We start from the raw sequence: 18,639 nt of genomic DNA, 5'->3' as shown, positions 1-18,639 counted from the left end.
TCATGAGGTACAAGATAAGTCTCTAAAAGTTGTTTAAATAGTAAACTAGTAACCTAGGTTTACAGAATATGAGTAAACTATGATAATTGGTGCAGAAATCCACTTCTGGGGCCCACTTGGTGTGTGCTGGGGCTGAGACTAAAGCTTCTCACGTGCTTGGGCTGTTTCTGGAGCTGAACGCCAGGTTGTGACGTGTTTTGGGCGCTGAACTCCAACTTGTAACCTGTTTCTGGCGCTGGACGCCAGACAGCAGCATGAAACTGGCGTTGAACGCCAGTTTATGTCGTCTATCTTCGCGCAAAGTATGGACTATTATATATTTCTGGAAAGCCCTGGATGTCTACTTTCCAACCCAATTGATAGAGCGTCAATTGAACTCATTTAGCTCCAAAAAATCCATTCCGAGTGCAGGGAGGTCAGGATCCAACAGCATCAGTAGTCCTTTTTCAGCCTAACTCAGATTTTTGCTGAGCTCCCTCAATTTCAGCCAGAAAATACCTGAAATCACAGAAAAACACACAAACTCATAGTAAAGTCTAGAAATATGATTTTTGCCTAAAAACTAATAATATTCTACTAAAAACTAATTAAAACATACTAAAATCTACATGAAATTACCCCCAAAAAGCGTATAAAATATCCGCTCATCACAACACCAAACTTAAACTATTGCTTGTCCTCAAGCAACTAGATAAATAAAATAGGATGAAAAGAAATTAAGAAGTAATAATATCTTAGAATTTTAAATGGAGGTCAGATTCTTATTAGATGAGCGGGGCTTGTAGCTTTTTGTTTCTGAATAGTTTTGGCATCTCCCTCTATCCTTTGAAATTCAGAATGATTGGCATCCATAGGAACTCAGAATTCAGATAGTATTATTGATTCTCCTAGTGTAGTATGTTGATTCTTGAACACAGTTACTTTATGAATCTCGGCCGTGGCCCTAAGCACTTTGTTTTCCAGTATTACCACCAGATACATAAATGCCACAGACACATGACTGGGTGAACCTTTTCAGATTGTGACTCAGCTTTGCTAAAGTCCCCAGTTAGAGGTGTCCAGAGCTCTTAAGCACACTCTTTTTGCTTTGGATCACGACTTTAACCACTCAGTCTCAAGTTTTTCACTTGGACCTGCATGCCACAAGCACATGGTTAGGGACAGCTTGATTTAGCCGCTTAGGCCTGGAATTACTTCCTTGGACCCTCCTACCCACTGATGCTCAAAGCCTTGGATCCTTTTCACCCTTGCCTTTTGGTTTTAAGGGCTATTGGCTTTTGTTTCTCTTCTTGATCTAATGATTCCTTGTAACTTTTTTTTTGACTGCTTATTCTTGCTTCAAGAATCAAATTCATGATTTTTCAGATCATCAATAATATTTTCCGTGTTCCTCATTCTTTCAGGAGCCAACATTCTTCAAATTCAGGATAAAATATGCACTGTTCAAGCATTCATTCAGAGAACAAAAAGTATTGCCACCACATGTAATTAATTATAATTTTTATTATTAAGAACTCGAAAAATATAAATTACTTCTTTATTCTAAAAATCTACTACTTTATTCATGTTTGATGATGATGAGAAAGATAAATTATAACTTAATTGGAAATAAGACTATAATAGATATGCTAATTACTACTACTACTATATATCTTCTAAGGTAAATTTCTATAATAATACTATCACAGAGTTAAAGCTAAAGTTAGAACTCAACAACCTGTGTTTTGGAAGTAGATGTTCCTCTGATCTGTGGGGTGCTTGGTCCTTCAAGGATTAATTTTTGGCGCTTCATCTCCCTTAAATCACGCCCTTGCTCTTCTTGTTCCTTAAGCAGTTTGCAAAGCATGCTACTTTGATTGTTCTGTTCTTCCTTTATTTGGTTCATAGCTTCTTGCAATTTGGAAATAGATGCTTCAAGATGTTCCCAATATTCGAATTGAGGAAGTTCTGGGAGGACTTCTTGTGCTCTCCTCTTGATTGGATCATCCTGCAGCTGTTGTCTTTCCATTGATATTTTAGTGATTGGCCTCTCAACTGAAATATATTCTGTTATTCCCATCTTCACTCCGGCATCTCTGCAGAGCATAGAAATTAAGCTTGGATAGGCCAATCTGGCGTCCTTGGAATTCTTGTTTGCTATTTTGTATAGTTCACACGAGATCAGTTGATGGACTTCTACTTCTTTTCCCAACATGATGTAGTGAATCATCACTGCTCTTTTAACAGTAACTTCAGAACGGTTGCTGGTGGGCAATATGGAACGCCCAATGAAATCCAGCCAGCCTCTGGCAGCTAGTTTGAGATCTTCTCTTTTGAGTTGATTTGGGATGCCAGTTGTGCTGGTGGTCCACCTGGCTTCAGGGATGCATATATCCTCTAGAATCTTGTCCAGGCCTTTGTTTACCCTCATCATTCTCCTATTAAAGGAGTCTGGGTCATCCTTCAGTTGAGGAAGCTTAAAGATCTCCCTGATTTTGTCAGGATGGGTGTGAACAATCTTTCCTCTGACTAAGGTCCGATGATCATAGAGGGCAGCTCCAATTATTCTTTGCCTGTCTCTCTGCCATAGATTTGCATAGAACTCCTGAACCATATTCCTTCCCACTTTCGTTTCAGGATTAGCTAGGATTTCCCAGTTCCTGTTTCGAATTTGTTATTGGATCTCCGGATATTCATCTTCTTTCAGATCGAACTTAACTTCCGGGATCACTGATCTTAGACTCATTATTTTGTAGTAATGGTCTGAATGTTCTTTAGTTAAGAACTTCCCTTGATTCCAAAGTGGTTTTGGAATATTCTCTTTCTTACCTCTTAGGTTGGGTTGTTTTCCTTTAGGGGCCATGATCAAAGTGAGTATGTTTTTGTGATCATGGATAAGCACACCAAACTTAGAGGTTTGCTTGTCCTCAAGCAAAAGAAAAGAGAGAAGAGGGATAGAAGGAGAGCAGGTGTGGAATGGTGGATGATGAGAGGGGCGCCGAAAGTGGATTTAAAGGGAGGGGGTGGGTTTTCGAAAATAAGAAAAGATATAAGATAAAAGATATGATTTATAAAAGATAAATATGACAAGAAAAGGGTATAATTTAAAAAGATATGAATGATATTTAAAAATAAATTTGAAATTTATAATTTGAAAAAGATTTTAAAAGATAATTAAGTTTGAAAAGAAACTGGAAAAAGAGTTGGATTGGATTGGAAAAAGGTTTATTTTATGTATGAAGCTCTATTATTTTTGAAAAAGGGATTTTAGAAATTAGGGTTCTTAGAAAACTATTTTGATTTGAAGGATGACATTTTGAAACATGTTTATGCAAGAAATCATGATTTGAAACATAAAAAATTAGAAAATTTGTAAAGGAAAACGAATTTTACCTCCTCCCCACCATCCTGGCGTTAAACGCCCAACTGCTGCATGTTTTGGGCGTTTAACGCCCAATTGATGCTTCTCCTGGGCGTTCAACGCCCAGCTGTTGCTTCTTTCTGGCGTTGAACGCCAGGAAGTCCTTTGTCACTGGGCGTTTTTCTAAACGCCCAGGATGCTGTAGTTCTGGCGTTAAACGCCCAGAAGGTGCTTCTTTCTGGCATTCAACGCCCAGAAGATGCTCCTTTCTGGCGTTTAGCGCCCAGATGGCTACCCTTACTGGCGTTGAACGCCCAGTGGGTGCTTCTTTTGGGCGTTCAACGCCCAAAATGTTTCTTACTGGCTTTTTTTACGCCAGTGAGCTTCCAAATTTCCTTGTAACTCTGTGAATCCAATCAATTGCTATTTTACCTTGAAGATACTTTGACATATACCTGTAAAAATCAATTAATTGATCAAAACGAATAAAATTAAATTTTGTGATTGACTGGGTTGCCTCCCAGCAAGCGCTTCTTTAATGTCGTTAGCTGGACTATTACTTAGCTTTAATTAAGTCTCAGTTTTGAGCATTCTTGCTCAAAATTGCTTTCAAGATAATGTTTAACTCTCTGTCCATTAACAATGAACTTTTTGTTAGAGTCATTATCCTGAAACTCTACGTATCCATATGGTGATACATTGGTAATTACCTATGGACCTCTCCACCGGGATTTTAATTTCCCGGGGAATAATTTGAGCCTAGAATTAAATAGCAAAACTTTCTGCCCCGGCTCAAAGACTCTGGATGACAATTTCTTATCATGCCACCTTTTTGCTTTCTCTTTGAAAATTTTTGCATTCTCAAAAGCATTGAGTCTAAATTCCTTTAGCTCATTTAACTGAAGCAATCATTTTTCTCCAGCTAACTTGGCATCAAGGTTCAGGAATCTGGTTGCCCAGTAGGCCTTATGTTCCAGTTCCACTGGCAAGTGACATGCCTTTCCATACACAAGCTGGTATGGAGAGGTCCCTATAGGGGTCTTGAATGCGGTTCTATATGCCCACAGAGCATCATCCAAGCTTCTTGCCCATTCCCTTCTACGGTTAATTACAGTCCGTTCCAGGATTCTTTTGAGTTCTCTATTGGAGACTTCAGCTTGCCCATTTGTCTGTGGATGATATGGAGTGGCTACCCTGTGGCTAACTCCATAACGAACCAAAGCAGAGTAAAGCTGTTTATTGCAGAAATGAGTGCCCCCATCACTGATTAATACTCTAGGGGTACCAAATCTGCTGAAGATGTGTTTCTGGAGGAATTTTAACACTGTTTTAGTGTCATTAGTAGGTGTTGCAATAGCTTCCACCCATTTGGATACATAATCCACTGCCACCAGAATATAAGTGTTTGAGTATGATGGTAGGAAAGGTCCCATGAAGTCAATGCCTCATACATCAAACAACTCAATCTCCAAGATCCCTTGTTGACGCATGGCATAACTGTGAGGCAGATTGCCAGATCTTTGGCAACTATCACAATTAAGCACAAACGCTCGGGAATCTTTATAGAGAGTAGGCCAGTAGAAGCCACATTGGAGGACTCTTATGGCTGTTCGCTCACTTCCAAAATGTCCTCCATACTGTGATCCATGGCAATGCCATAGGATTCTCTGTGCTTCTTCTTTAGGCACACATCTATGGATTACTCCGTCTGCACATCTCTTGAAGAGATATGGTTCATCCCAAAGATAGTACTTTGCATCTGTGATCAACTTCTTTGATTGCTGCCTACTATACTCTTTGGGTATGAATCTTACTGCCTTGTAGTTTGCAATGTCTGCAAACCATGGCACTTCCTGGATGGCAAAGAGTTGCTCATCCGAGAAGGTCTCAGAGATCTCAGTGAGAGGGAGGGACGCCCCTTCTACTGGTTCTATTCGGGACAGGTGATCTGCTACTTGGTTTTCTGTCCCTTTTCTGTCTCTTATTTCTATATCAAACTCTTGCAGAAGCAACACCCATCTGATGAGTCTGGGTTTTGAATCCTGCTTTGTGAGTAGATATTTAAGAGCAGCATGATCAGTGTACACAATCACTTTTGATCCTACCAAATAGGATTTGAACTTGTCAATGGCATAGACCACTGCAAGCAGCTCTTTTTCTGTGGTTGTATAATTCTTCTGTGCGTCATTTAAAACACGACTGGCATAGTAAATGACGTGCAAAAGCTTGTCATGCCTCTGTCCCAATACTGCACCAATGGCATGGTCACTGGCATCACACATCAATTCAAATGGTAATGTCCAGTCTGGTGTAGAGATGACTGGTGCTGTGACCAGCTTAGCTTTCAGGGTCTCAAATGCCTGCAGACACTCCTTATTAAAGATAAATGGCGTGTTAGCAGCTAGCAGATTGCTCAAAGGTTTGGCGATTTTCGAAAAATCTTTTATAAACCTCCTATAGAATCCTACATGCCCCAGAAAGCTTCTAATTGCCTTAACATTGGCTGGTGGTGGTAATTTTTTAATTACCTCTACCTTAGCTTGATCCACCTCTATTCCCTTGTTCGAGATTTTGTGCCCAAGGACAATTCCTTCAGTCACCATAAAGTGACATTTCTCCCAGTTTAAAACTAGGTTGGTCTCTTGGCATCTCTTTAGTACAAGTGCTAGATGGTCAAGACAGGAGCTGAATGAGTCTCCAAATACTGAAAAGTCATCCATGAAGACTTCCAGAAATTTTTCCACCATATCAGAGAAAATTGAGAGCATGCACCTCTGAAAGGTTGCAGGTGCATTACATAGGCCAAATGGCATCCTTCTGTATGCAAATACTCCAGATGGACATGTGAATGCCGTTTTCTTTTGATCCTGGAGATCTACTGCAATTTGATTATAACCTAAATATCCATCTAGGAAGCAGTAGTATTCATGACCTGCTAGTCTTTCTAGCATTTGGTCTATGAATGGTAAAGGAAAATGATCCTTTCTGGTGGCTGTATTGAGCCTTCAATAATCAATACACATACGCCATCCTGTAACTGTTCTTGTAGGAACCAGTTCATTGTTTTCATTATGAACCACTGTCATGCCTCCCTTCTTAGGGACGACTTGGACAGGGCTTACCCAGGGGCTGTCAGAAATAGGATAAATAATCCCAGCCTCTAGTAATTTAGTGACCTCCTTCTGTACCACTTCCTTCATGGCTGGATTCAGCCGCCTTTGTGGTTGGACCACTGGCTTGGCGTCACCCTTCAATAGGATCTTGTGCATGCATCTGGCTGGACTAATGCCCTTAAGATCACTGATGGACCACCCAAGAGCTGTCTTGTGTGTCCTTAGCACTTGAATTAGTGCTTCCTCTTCCTGTGGCTCTAAAGTAGAGCTTATGATTACAGGAAAGGTATCACCTTCTCCCAGAAATGCATATTTCAGGGATGGTGGTAATGGTTTGAGCTCGGGTTTGGGAGGTTTCTCCTCTTCCTGAGGGATTTTCAGAGGTTCTATTATTCTCTCTGCTTCCTCCAAGTCAGGCTGAACATCTTTAAAGATGTCCTCTAGCTCTGATTTAAAACTCTCAGCCATGTTGACCTCTCTTACCAGAGAGTCAATAATATCAACACTCATGCAGTCATTTGGGGTGTCTGGATGTTGCATAGCTTTGACAACATTCAACTTGAACTCCTCCTCATTGACTCTCAGGGTTACTTCCCCTTTTTGGACGTCAATGAGGGTTCGGCCAGTTGCCAGGAAAGGTCTTCCTAGAATGAGAGTTGCGCTCTTGTGCTCCTCCATTTCCAGCACCACAAAGTCAGTAGGAAAGGCAAATGGCCCAACCTTGACAATCATGTCTTCAATCACGCCTAATGGGTATTTAATGGAGCCATCAGCAAGTTGAAGACTTATCCGGGTTGGTTTGACTTCTTCAGTCAAACCAAGCTTTGTGATAATAGATGCAGGTATTAGGTTGATACTTGCCCCAAGGTCACATAGAGCTTGCTTGGTGCAATTACCCTCTAATGTGCATGGTATCATGAAGCTCCTGGGATCTTTAAGCTTCTCAGGTAAGCTTTTCAGAATGACTACACTGCATTCTTCAGTGAGGTAAAATTTTTCAGTCTCCCTCCAATCCTTCTTATGACTTGAGATCTCCTTCATGAACTTAGCATAAGAAGGTATTTGCTCAATTGCTTCTGCAAACGGAATCTTTATTTCAAGAGTCCTGAGATAGTTTGCAAAGCGGGCAAATTGCTTATCCTGTTCCGCTTGGCAGAGTTTTTGAGGATAAGGCATTTTGGCTTTGTATTCCTCAACCGTAGTTGCTGCAGGTTTATTACCTACAGAAGTGGGTTGGGAAGCCTTTTTAGAAAGTTTGTTATCAGCACTTGTATGTGATTGATCCCCCACTAGCGTTTGCATGCTAGGGGTGGAAGCTGGAGTGGCGTTAGATGCCAACTCCTTATCTGTTACTGGCGTCTGAACGCCAGAACTGTGCTTCCCTTGGGCGTTCAACGCCGGATTCATGCTTGTTTCTGGCGTTGAACGCCAGAAATGAGCATGGTCTGGGCGTTTAGCGCCAGCCTTATTCCTCTCTGGGCTCTGATGGTCCTCAGAGGGATTTTGAGTAGCCATTTGTTCATTTCTTGGCTTCCTGCTGCTTTGAAGTGAGGTATTTAATGTTTTCCCACTTCTTAATTGAATTGCTTGGCATTCTTCTGTTATTTGTTTTGACAGTTGCTTTTCTGTTTGCTTTAACTGTACTTCCATATTCCTGTTAGCCATTCTTGTTTTCTGTAGTATTTCCCTGAATTCGGCTAGCTGCTGAGTTAGAAAGTCTAATTGCTGATTGAATTCATTAGCCGGATCTACAGGACTGAGTTCAGCAATTACTGTTTTAGCTTCTTCTTTCATGGAAGATTCACTGTTTAGGTACAGATGCTGATTTCTGGCGACTGTATCAATGAGTTCTTGGGCTTCTTCAATTGTTTTTCTCATATGTATAGATCCACCAGCTGAGTGATCTAGAGAAATCTGAACTTTTTCTGTAAGCCCATAGTAGAAGATATCTAATTGTACCCACTCTGAAAACATCTCAAAGGGGCATTTTCTTAGCATCTCTCTGTATCTCTCCCATGCATCATAAAGGGATTCATTATCTCCTTGTTTGAAGCCTTGGATGCTTAGCCTTAGCTGTGTCATCCATTTTGGAGGAAAATAGTGATTCAGAAATTTTTCTGACAGCTGTTTCCATGTCTTTATGCTGTTCTTAGGTTGGTTATTTAACCACCTCTTAGCTTGATCTTTTACAGCAAATGAAAACAGTAATAATCTGTAAACATCCTAATCTACTTCCTTATCATGCACTGTGTCAGCAATTTGTAAAAATTGTGCCAGAAACTCTGTAGGTTCTTCATGTGGAAGACCGGAATACTAGCAGCTTTGCTGCACCATGATAATGAGCTGAGGATTCAACTCAAAGCTACTAACTCCAATGGAGGGTATACAGATACTACTCCCATATGAAGCCGTAGTGGGGTTAGCATATGACCCCAGAGTCCTTCTAGACGGTTCATTTCCACTTAATTCCATGATAGAACAAGGGAGATGATATGTATATTGATATTATTTATTTTATAAAAACTTATTTTATAAAATAAAATAAAAACAAAATAAATAAAAGAAATTGAAAATATCTTGAAATTGAAATCTGAATTTTTATATAAAATTTTCGAAAATGTAGTTCAAAATTACTTAGAAAAGATTTTTTTTTTTGAATTTTGAATTTTATGATTAAAGAGAAAAACACACAAAAGACACAAGATTTAAAATTTTTAGATCCAATGCTCCTTATTTTCGAAAATTTTGGAGGGAAAACACCAAGAAACACCAAACTTAAAAATTTTAAGATCAAAACACAAGAAAGATTCAAGAACACCTTGAAGATTCACAAGATCACCAAGAACAAAAGAAAGAACACCAAACTTAAAATTTTTAGAAAACTTTAATAAAATTTTCGAAAATTATATTAAGATTAACAAGAAAACACCAAACTTAAAGTTTGGCGCAAGATTATATCAATAAAAATTATTTTTGAAAAAGATTTTAAAAAGAAGATACCCAATTGCCAAGAACATAAGCCAACGCTCTAACCAACTGAGTTAAAAATGTAATATACTTTAAAGATGTATTATTTTTATAGATAACAATAAATTTTTTTTTGAAAACTAATGTTTTGAAAAAGCACAAGAAAAACAAGAAAAGACACAGAACAAAACAAACCAAAGATCAAACAAGAACAATTTGAAGATCAAGAAAGAACAAGAACATGCAATTCGAAAAATTAAAAGATAAGGAAAAACATGCAATTGACACCAAACTTAGAACAAGACACTAAACTCACGAAAATTAGAAATTGACAAAGAAAAATAATATATTCTTAAAAAAAATTTTTAAAAAAAGGGAATAAAGGACTCAGAATTTAATGACTCTATAACAACAAAAATAAATTATTCCTAATCTAAGAAATAAAATAAACCTTTAGTTGTTCAAACTCGAATAATCCCTGGCAACGGCGCCAAAAACTTGGTGCACGAATTTGCAATCCGTACAACTAACCAGCAAGTGCACTGGGTCGTCCAAGTAATACCTTAGGTGAGTAAGGGTCGATCCCACGGAGATTATTGGTTTGAAGCAAGCTATGTTTATTTTATTAATCTTAGTCAGGATGTTAACAAGGTTATTTGGATTTAATTGTAAGAAGTAAAAGTTTTTAGAATAAGTAATTGTTACTTTATTAATGGAGAATATGTTGGGGTTTTGGAGATGCTTTGTCCTCTGAACTTCAACTCTTCCTTGAAATCCTTTTCCACACGCAAGGCTCCTTCCATGGCAAGCTGTATGTAGGGTGTCACCATTGTCAGTGGCTACCTCCCATCCTCTCAGTGAAAACGGTCCAGATGCTCTGTCACAGCACGGCTAATCAGCTGTTGGTTCTCGATCATGCTGGAATAGGGTCCATTGATCTTTTTGTGTTTGTCATAATGCTTAGCAATCGCGAGTTTGAAGCTCGTCACAGCCATTCAATCCTTGAATCCTACTCGGAATACCACAGACAAGGTTTAGACTTTCCGGATCCTCAAGAGTGGCCGCCATCAATTCTAGATTATACCACAAAGATTCTGATTAAGGAATCTAAGAGAAGCTCATTCAATCTGATGTAGAACGGAGGTGGTTATCAGGCACACGTTCATGGATTTAAGGAAGGTGATGAGTGTCACGAATCATCACCTTCTTTATGTTTAAGCGCAAATGAACATCTTAGATAGGAACAAGCGTGTTTGAATGGAAAACAAAAGTAATTGCATTAATTCATCGAGACGCTACAGAGCTCCTCACCCCCAACAATGGAGTTTAGAGACTCATGCCATCAAAGTGTATAAAATTCAGATCTGAAAATGTCATGAGGTACAAGATAAGTCTCTAAAAGTTGTTTAAATAGTAAACTAGTAACCTAGGTTTACAGAATATGAGTAAACTATGATAATTGGTGCAGAAATCCACTTCTGGGGCCCACTTGGTGTGTGCTGGGGCTGAAACTAAAGCTTCTCACGTGCTTGGGCTATTTCTGGAGTTGAACGCCAGGTTGTGACGTGTTTTGGGCGCTGAACTCTAACTTGTAACCTGTTTCTGGCGCTGGACGCCAGACAGCAGCATGAAACTGGCGTTGAATGCAAGTTTACATCGTCTATATTCGCGCAAAGTATAAATTATTATATATTGCTGGAAAGCCCTGGATGTCTACTTTCCAAGACAATTGAGAGCGCGTCAATTGGACTCTTGTAGCTCCAAAAAATCCATTCCGAGTGCAGGGAGGTCAGGATCCAACAGCATCAGCAGTCCTTTTTCAGCCTAACTCAGATTTTTGCTCAGCTCCCTCAATTTCAGCCAGAAAATACCTGAAATCACAGAAAAACACACAAACTCATAGTAAAGTCCAGAAATATGATTTTTGCCTAAAAACTAATAATATTCTACTAAATGCTAATTAAAACATACTAAAATCTACATGAAATTACCCCAAAAAGCGTATAAAATATCCGCTCATCAGATACCATGCACATTAGAGGGAACCTGTACCAAGACAGCTCTATGTGATCTTGGGGCAAGTATCAATCTAATCCCTGCATCCACTATCAGAAAGCTTGGCTCGACTGAAGAGGTCAAACCAACCAGGATATGTATTCAACTTACTGATGGCTCCATTAAATACCCATCAGGCGTGATTGAAGATATGATTGTCATAGTTGGGCCATTCACCTTTCCCACTGATTTTGTAGTGCTGGAAATAGAGGAGCACAAGAGTGCAACTCTCATTCTAGGAAGACCTTTCCTAGCAACTGGACGAACCCTCATTGACGTCCAAAAAGGGGAAGTAACCCTGAGAGTCAATGAGGATAAGTTTAGGTTGAATGCTATTGAAGCAATGAAGCACCCAGACAGATCAAAAGACTGCATGCGTTTTGATATCATTGATTCCCTGGTACAGGAGATCAATATGGCTGAGAGTCTCGAATCAGAGCTAGAGGATATCTTTAAAGATGTTCAGCCTGATCTGAAGGAACCAGAGGAAATACAAGAACCTCTGAAAATTCCTCAGGAAGAGGAGAAACCTCGTAAACCCAAGCTCAAACCACTACCACCATCCCTAAAATATGCTTTCTGGGAGAAGGTGAAACTTTTCCTGTAATCATAAACTCTACCTTAGAGCCACAGGAAGAGAAAGCACTAATTCAGGTGCTAAGGACACACAAGACAGCTCTTGAGTGGTCCATTAGTGATCTCAAGGGCATTGGCCCAGCCAGATGCATGCACAATATCCTACTAGAGGATATTGCCAAACCAGTGGTTCAACTACAAAGGCGGCTGAATCCAGCCATGAAGGAGGTGGTGCAGAAAGAGGTCACTAAATTACTAGAGGCTAGGATTATTTATCCCATTTCTGATAGCCTCTGGGTGAGCCCTGTCCAAGTTGTACCCAAAAAGAGAGGCATGACAGTGGTTCATAATGAAATAAATGAATTGGTTCCTACAAGAACAGTTACAGGGTGGTGTATGTGTATTGACTACAGAAGACTCAATACAGCCACCAGAAAGGATCTTTTTCCTTTACCCTTCATAGACTAAATGCTAGAAAGGCTAGTAGGTCATGACTATTACTGCTTTCTGGATGGCTACTCAGGCTACAATCAGATTGTAGTAGATCCCCAAGATCAAGAAAAAATAGCATTCACATCTCCATCTGGAGTATTTGCCTACAGAAGGATGCCATTTGGTCTGTGTAATGCACCAGCAACCTTTCAGAGATGCATGCTCTCTATTTTCTCTGATATGGTGGAAAATTTTCTGGAAGTCTTCATAGACAACTTCTCAATATTTGGAGATTCATTCAGCTCTTGTCTTGACCATCTAGCACTTGTTCTGAAAAGGTGCCAAGAGATCAACCTATTTTTAAACTGGGAGAAATGTCACTTTATGGTGACTGAAGGAATTGTCCTTGGGCACAAAATTTTGAACAAAGGCATAGAGGTGGATCAAGCTAAGGTGGAGGTAATCGAAAAATTACCACCACCCACCAATGTTAAGGCAATCAGAAGTTTTCTGGGACATGAAGGATTCTACAGGAAGTTTATAAAGGATTTTTCAAAAAATGCAAAACCTCTGAGTAACCTGCTAGCTGCTTGATGAGCGGATAATTTGTACGCTTTTTGGCATTGTTTTTAGTATGTTTTTGGTATGATCTAGTTAGTTTTTAGTATATTTTTATTAGTTTTTAGTTAAAATTCACTTTTCTGGACTTTACTATGAGTTTGTGTGTTTTTCTGTGATTTCAGGTATTTTCTGGCTGAAATTGAGGGACCTGAGCAAAAATCTGATTCAGAGACTGAAAAGGACTGCAGATGCTGTTGGATTCTGACCTCCCTGCACTCGAAGTGGATTTTCTGGAGCTACAGAAGCCCAATTGGCGCGCTCTCAGCGGCGTTGGAAAGTAGACATTCTGGGCTTTCCAGCAATATATGATAGTCCATACTTTGCTCAAGATTTGATGGCCCTAACCGGCGTTCAAAGTCACCCTCAGAAATCCCAGCGTTAAACGCCGGAACTGGCATCAAAATGGGAGTTAAACGCCCAAACTGGCACTAAAGCTGGCGTTTAACTCCAAGAGGAGTCTCTACACGAAAATGCTTCAATGCTCAGCCCAAGCACACACCAAGTGGGCCCGAAAGTGGATTTTTATGTCATTTACTCATCTCTGTACACCCTAGGCTACTAGTTCTCTATAAGTAGGACCTTTTACTATTGTATTGACATCGGGGTAGTTATCTTTGTTCTGATGCTATCTTAGATCATTGGGAGGCTGGCCATTCGGCCATGCCTAGACCTTGTTCTTATGTATTTTCAACGGTGGAGTTTCTACACACCATAGATTAAGGTGTGGAGCTCTGCTGTACCTCGAGTATTAATGCAATTACTATTGTTCTTCTATTCAATTCCGCTTGTTCTTGTTCTAAGATATCACTTGTTCTTCAACTTGATGAATGTGATGATCTGTGACACTCATCATCATTCTCACCTATGAACGTGTGACTGACAACCACCTCCATTCTACCTTCGATTGGGTGAATATCTCTTGGATTCCTGATACACGATGCATGGTTGATCGCCTGACAACCGAGTGCTCGCCTGACAAACGAGCCATCCATTCCGTGAGATCAGAGTCTTCGTGGTATAGGCTAGAACTGATGGCAGCATTCAAGAGAATCCGGAAGGTCTAACCTTGTCTGTGGTATTCTGAGTAGGATTCAATGATTGAATGACTGTGACGTGCTTCAAACTCCTGAGGGTGGGGCGTTAGTGACAGATGCAAAAGAATCACTGGATTCTATTCCGGCCTGATTGAGAACCGACAGATGGATAGCCATGTCGTGACAGGGTGCGTTGAACATTTCCACTGAGAGGATGGGAGGTAGCCACTGACAACGGTGAAACCCTTGCTTAAGCTTGCCATGGAAAGGAGTAAGAAGGATTGGATGAAGACAGTAGGAAAGCAGAGAGACGGAAGGGAAGGCATCTTCATACGCTTATCTGAAGTTCCTACCAATGAATTACATAAGTATCTCTATCTTTACCTTTATATTTTATGCGTTTATCACCATACCCATTTGAGTTTTCCTGACTAAGATTTACAAGGTGACCATAGCTTGCTTCATACCAACAATCTCTGTGGGATTGACCCTTACTCGCGTAAGGTTTATTACTTGGACGACCCAGTACACTTGCTGGTTAGTTGTGCGAAGTTGTGATTATGCCATGGTATTGAGCACCAAGTTTTTGGGGCCATTACTAGGGATTATTTGAGTTTTGAAAAGTATTGATCACAATTTCGCATACCAAGTTTTTGGCGCCGTTGCCGGGGATTGTTGAGTTTGGACAACTGACGGTTCATCTTGTTGCTTAGATTAGGTATTTTTTTTTTCGGAATTCTTGAAGATGAATTCTAGAGTTTCATGATGATTTGTTGAAATCTGGCTGGCTGTGAAGCCATGTCTAATTCCATTGGACCGAGGTTTCAACTTATCATCACAAGAGCTTGTTGATTTCTATCAATCTTGCTTTTGGAGTAGTGATCGGCTAAGGCTTGGCTGGCCATTGGCCATGTCTAGTGTTTTGGACCAAAGCTTTCTTTGAAAGCTTGGCTGGCTGTGAAGCCATGTCTAATTCCTGGACCGGAGTCTTAGACTAAACATTGCATGATTCCTGGAATTCTCATTAAGAATTTTGATACCTTTTTCCACTTAATTTTCGAAAAACACAGAAAAATTACAAAATCATAAAATCCAAAAATATTTCTTGTTTGAGTCTAGTGTTTCATTTTAAGTTTGGTGTCAGTTGCATGCATTCATTCATGTGTCTTAAGGATCTTCAAGTTGTTCTTGATGATTTCATTACTCTGATCTTTGAATTCTCTTGACATAAGTGTTTATGTGTCTCATATGCATTCTCATTAGTGTCAGTAGTATACAAACTGCTAAGTTTGGTGTCTTGCATGCATTGTTATTTGATTTTAGTTGCATTTTGATTATTCCTCTTTATTAAAAATCCAAAAATATTTTTAATTTGTGTCTTTTCAAGTCAATAATACAGAGAATTGAAGATTCAGAACATACAGCAGAGGAATTATACAGAAAAAGCTAGGCGTTCAAAACGCCCAGTGAAGAAGGACAAACTGGCGTTTAAACGCCAGCCAGGGTACCTGGTTGGGCGTTTAACGCCCAAAAGGGTATAGTTTTGGGCGTTAAACGCCAAAATGTGCACCATTCTGGGCGTTTAACGCCAAGATGGCACAAGAGGGAAGATTCTGTTTTCAATGCAAATTTTTTTTCATGTTTTCAAAATTTTTCAAAATCAAATCTTTTTCAAGTCATATCTTTTCAATCAAATCTTTTTCAAATTCAATTTCTTTCCATTTTTAAGGATACTTGCCATCAATTAATGATTTGATTCAACACTTCAAGTATGTTGCCTTTTTTGTTGAGAAAGGTTTAATGTTTGAATCATATCTTTTCTTGTTAGGCAAGTTACTAATTTTCAAAATTAAATCTTTTTTAAAAAAAATGTTTTTCAAATCATATCTTCTCAATCACATCTTTTTTTTAAAAAATCAATCATATCTTCTTAACCACATCTTTTTCAAAATAGTTTTCAATCAAATCTTTTTAATTTCTAATTTCAAAATCTTTTTCAAAAATCACTTGATTTCTTTTCCACTTTCATTTTCGAAAATCAATTAGTGTTTTTCAAAATGTTTTCAAAATTTCTTACTTAATTTTCGAAAACCACTTCCCTTCTTCTCACAGCCTTCTATTTATAGACTAACACTATTCCTTAATGCAAAATTCGAACTCCATCTTTCTTTGATAAGTTCGAATTTTCTACTTCTGTCTTCTATTTTTCTTTTCCTCTGACACTTCAAGGAATCTCTGTACTGTGACATAGAGGATTCCATATTTCCTTGTTCTCTTCTTTTTCTTATGAGCAGGAGCAAGGACAAAAGCATTCTTGTTGAGGCTGATCCTAAACCTGAAAGGACCTTGAAGCGAAAATTAAGAGAAGCTAAGGCACAATTCTCTATAGAGGACCTAACAGAAATCTTCAAAGAAGAAGAACACATGGCAGCCGAAAACAACAACAATGCCAACAATGCAAGGAAGGTGCTGGGTGACTTTACTGCACCTACTCCCGACTTCTATGGGAGAAGCATCTCTATCCCTGCCATTGGAGCAAACAACTTTGAGCTTAAGCCTCAATTAGTTTCTCTAATGCAACAGAATTGCAAGTTCCATGGACTTCCATTGGAAGATCCTCATCAGTTTTAGCTGAGTTCTTGCAAATCTGTGACACTGTCAAGACTAATGGGGTTGACCCTGAGGTCTACAGACTGATGCTATTCCCTTTTGCTGTAAGAGACAGAGCTAGGACATGGTTGGACTCACAACCTAAAGAAAGCCTGGACTCTTGGGAAAAGCTAGTCAATGCCTTCTTGGCAAAGTTCTTTCCACCTCAAAAATTGGGTAAGCTTAGAGTGGAAGTCCAAACCTTCAGACAGAAGGAAGGAGAATCCCTCTATGAAGCTTGGGAAAGATACAAACAATTAATCAGAAAGTGTCCTTCTGATATGCTTTCTGAATGGAGCATCATAGGTATTTTCTATGATGGTCTCTCTGAACTGTCCAAGATGTCTTTGGATAGCTCTGCTGGAGGATCTCTTCATCTGAAGAAGACGCCTACAGAAGCTCAAGAGCTGATTGAAATGGTTGCAAATAACCAATTCATGTACACTTCTGAAAGAAATCCTGTGAACAATGGGACTAGTCAGAAGAAAGGAGTTCTTGAGATTGACACTCTGAATGCCATACTGGCTCAGAACAAAATATTGACTCAACAAGTCAATATGATTTCTCAAAGTCTGTCTGGAATGCAAAATGCACCAAGCAGTACTAAGGAAGCTTCATCTGAGGAAGAAGCTTATGATCCTGAGAACCCTTCAATGGAAGAGGTGAATTACATGGGAGAACCCTATGGAAACACCTATAATCCTTCATGGAGAAATCATCCAAATTTCTCATGGAAGGATCAACAGAGACCTCAACAAGGTTTCAACAATAATAATGGTGGAAGAAACAGGTTTAGCAATAGCAACCCTTTTCCATCATCTTCTCAGCAACAGACAGAGAGTTCTAAGCAAAATACCTCTGACTTAGCAACCATGGTCTCTGATCTGATCAAAACCACTCAGAGTTTCATGACTGAAACAAGGTCCTCCATTAGAAATTTGGAGGCACAAGTGGGACAGCTGAGCAAGAAAATTACTGAACTCCCTCCTAGTACTCTCCCAAGCAATACAGAAGAAAATCCAAAAGGAGAATGCAAGGCCATCAATATGGCCGAATTTTGGGAGGAAGAAGAGGCAGTGAACGCCACTGAAGAAGACCTCAATGGACGTCCACTGACCTCCAATGAGTTCCCCAATGAGGAACCATGGGAATCTGAGGCTCAAAATGAGACCATAGAGATTCCATTGGACTTACTTCTGCCATTCATGAGCTCTGATGAGTATTCTTCCTCTGAAGAGGATGAGTATGTCACTGAAGAGCAAGTTGCTAAATACCTTGGAGCAATCATGAAGTTGAATGACAAGTTATTTGGAAATGAGACTTGGGAGGATGAACCCCCTTTGCTCACCAAAGAACTGGATGACTTGTCTAGGCAGAAACTGCCTCAAAAGAGACAGGATCCTGGGAAGTTTTCAATACCTTGTACCATAGGCACCATGACCTTCAAGAAGGCCTTGTGTGACTTAGGGTCAAGTGTAAACCTCATGCCTCTCTCTGTAATGGAGAAGTTAGGAATCTTTGAGGTGCAAGCTGCAAAAATCTCACTAGAGATGGCAGACAACTCAAGAAAACAAGCCTATGGACTTGTAGAGGATGTTTTAGTAAAAGTTGAAGACCATTACATCCCTACTGATTTCATAGTCCTAGAGACTGGGAAGAGCATGGATGAATCCATCATCCTTGGCAGACCCTTCCTAGCCACAGCAAAGGCTGTGATTGATGTTGATAGAGGAGAGTTGATCATTCAAGTGAATGAAGAATCCTTGGTGTTTAAGGCTCAAGGATATCCTTCTGTCATCATGGAGAGGAAGCATGAAGAGCTTCTCTCAAAACAGAGCCAAACAGAGCCCCA

General features: G+C 39.6%; 1 non-coding gene across 1 annotated transcript; it reads right to left on the bottom strand.

Moving 5' to 3' along the window:
• Nucleotides 1–16,966: 16,966 nt before the first annotated feature.
• LOC112713962 (small nucleolar RNA R71) lies at nt 16,967–17,074 on the bottom strand. Its single transcript, XR_003158922.1, has one exon. It is a non-coding gene; the product is annotated as a small nucleolar RNA R71 (small nucleolar RNA).
• Between the last annotated feature and the right edge of the window lie 1,565 nt (nt 17,075–18,639).

This window comes from Arachis hypogaea, chromosome 9 (genome assembly GCF_003086295.3).
Source record: "Arachis hypogaea cultivar Tifrunner chromosome 9, arahy.Tifrunner.gnm2.J5K5, whole genome shotgun sequence".
Classification (NCBI taxonomy): domain Eukaryota; kingdom Viridiplantae; phylum Streptophyta; class Magnoliopsida; order Fabales; family Fabaceae; genus Arachis; species Arachis hypogaea.
Note: the sequence above shows the minus strand (reverse complement) of the source record. Positions and strands in the feature narration are given on the sequence as shown.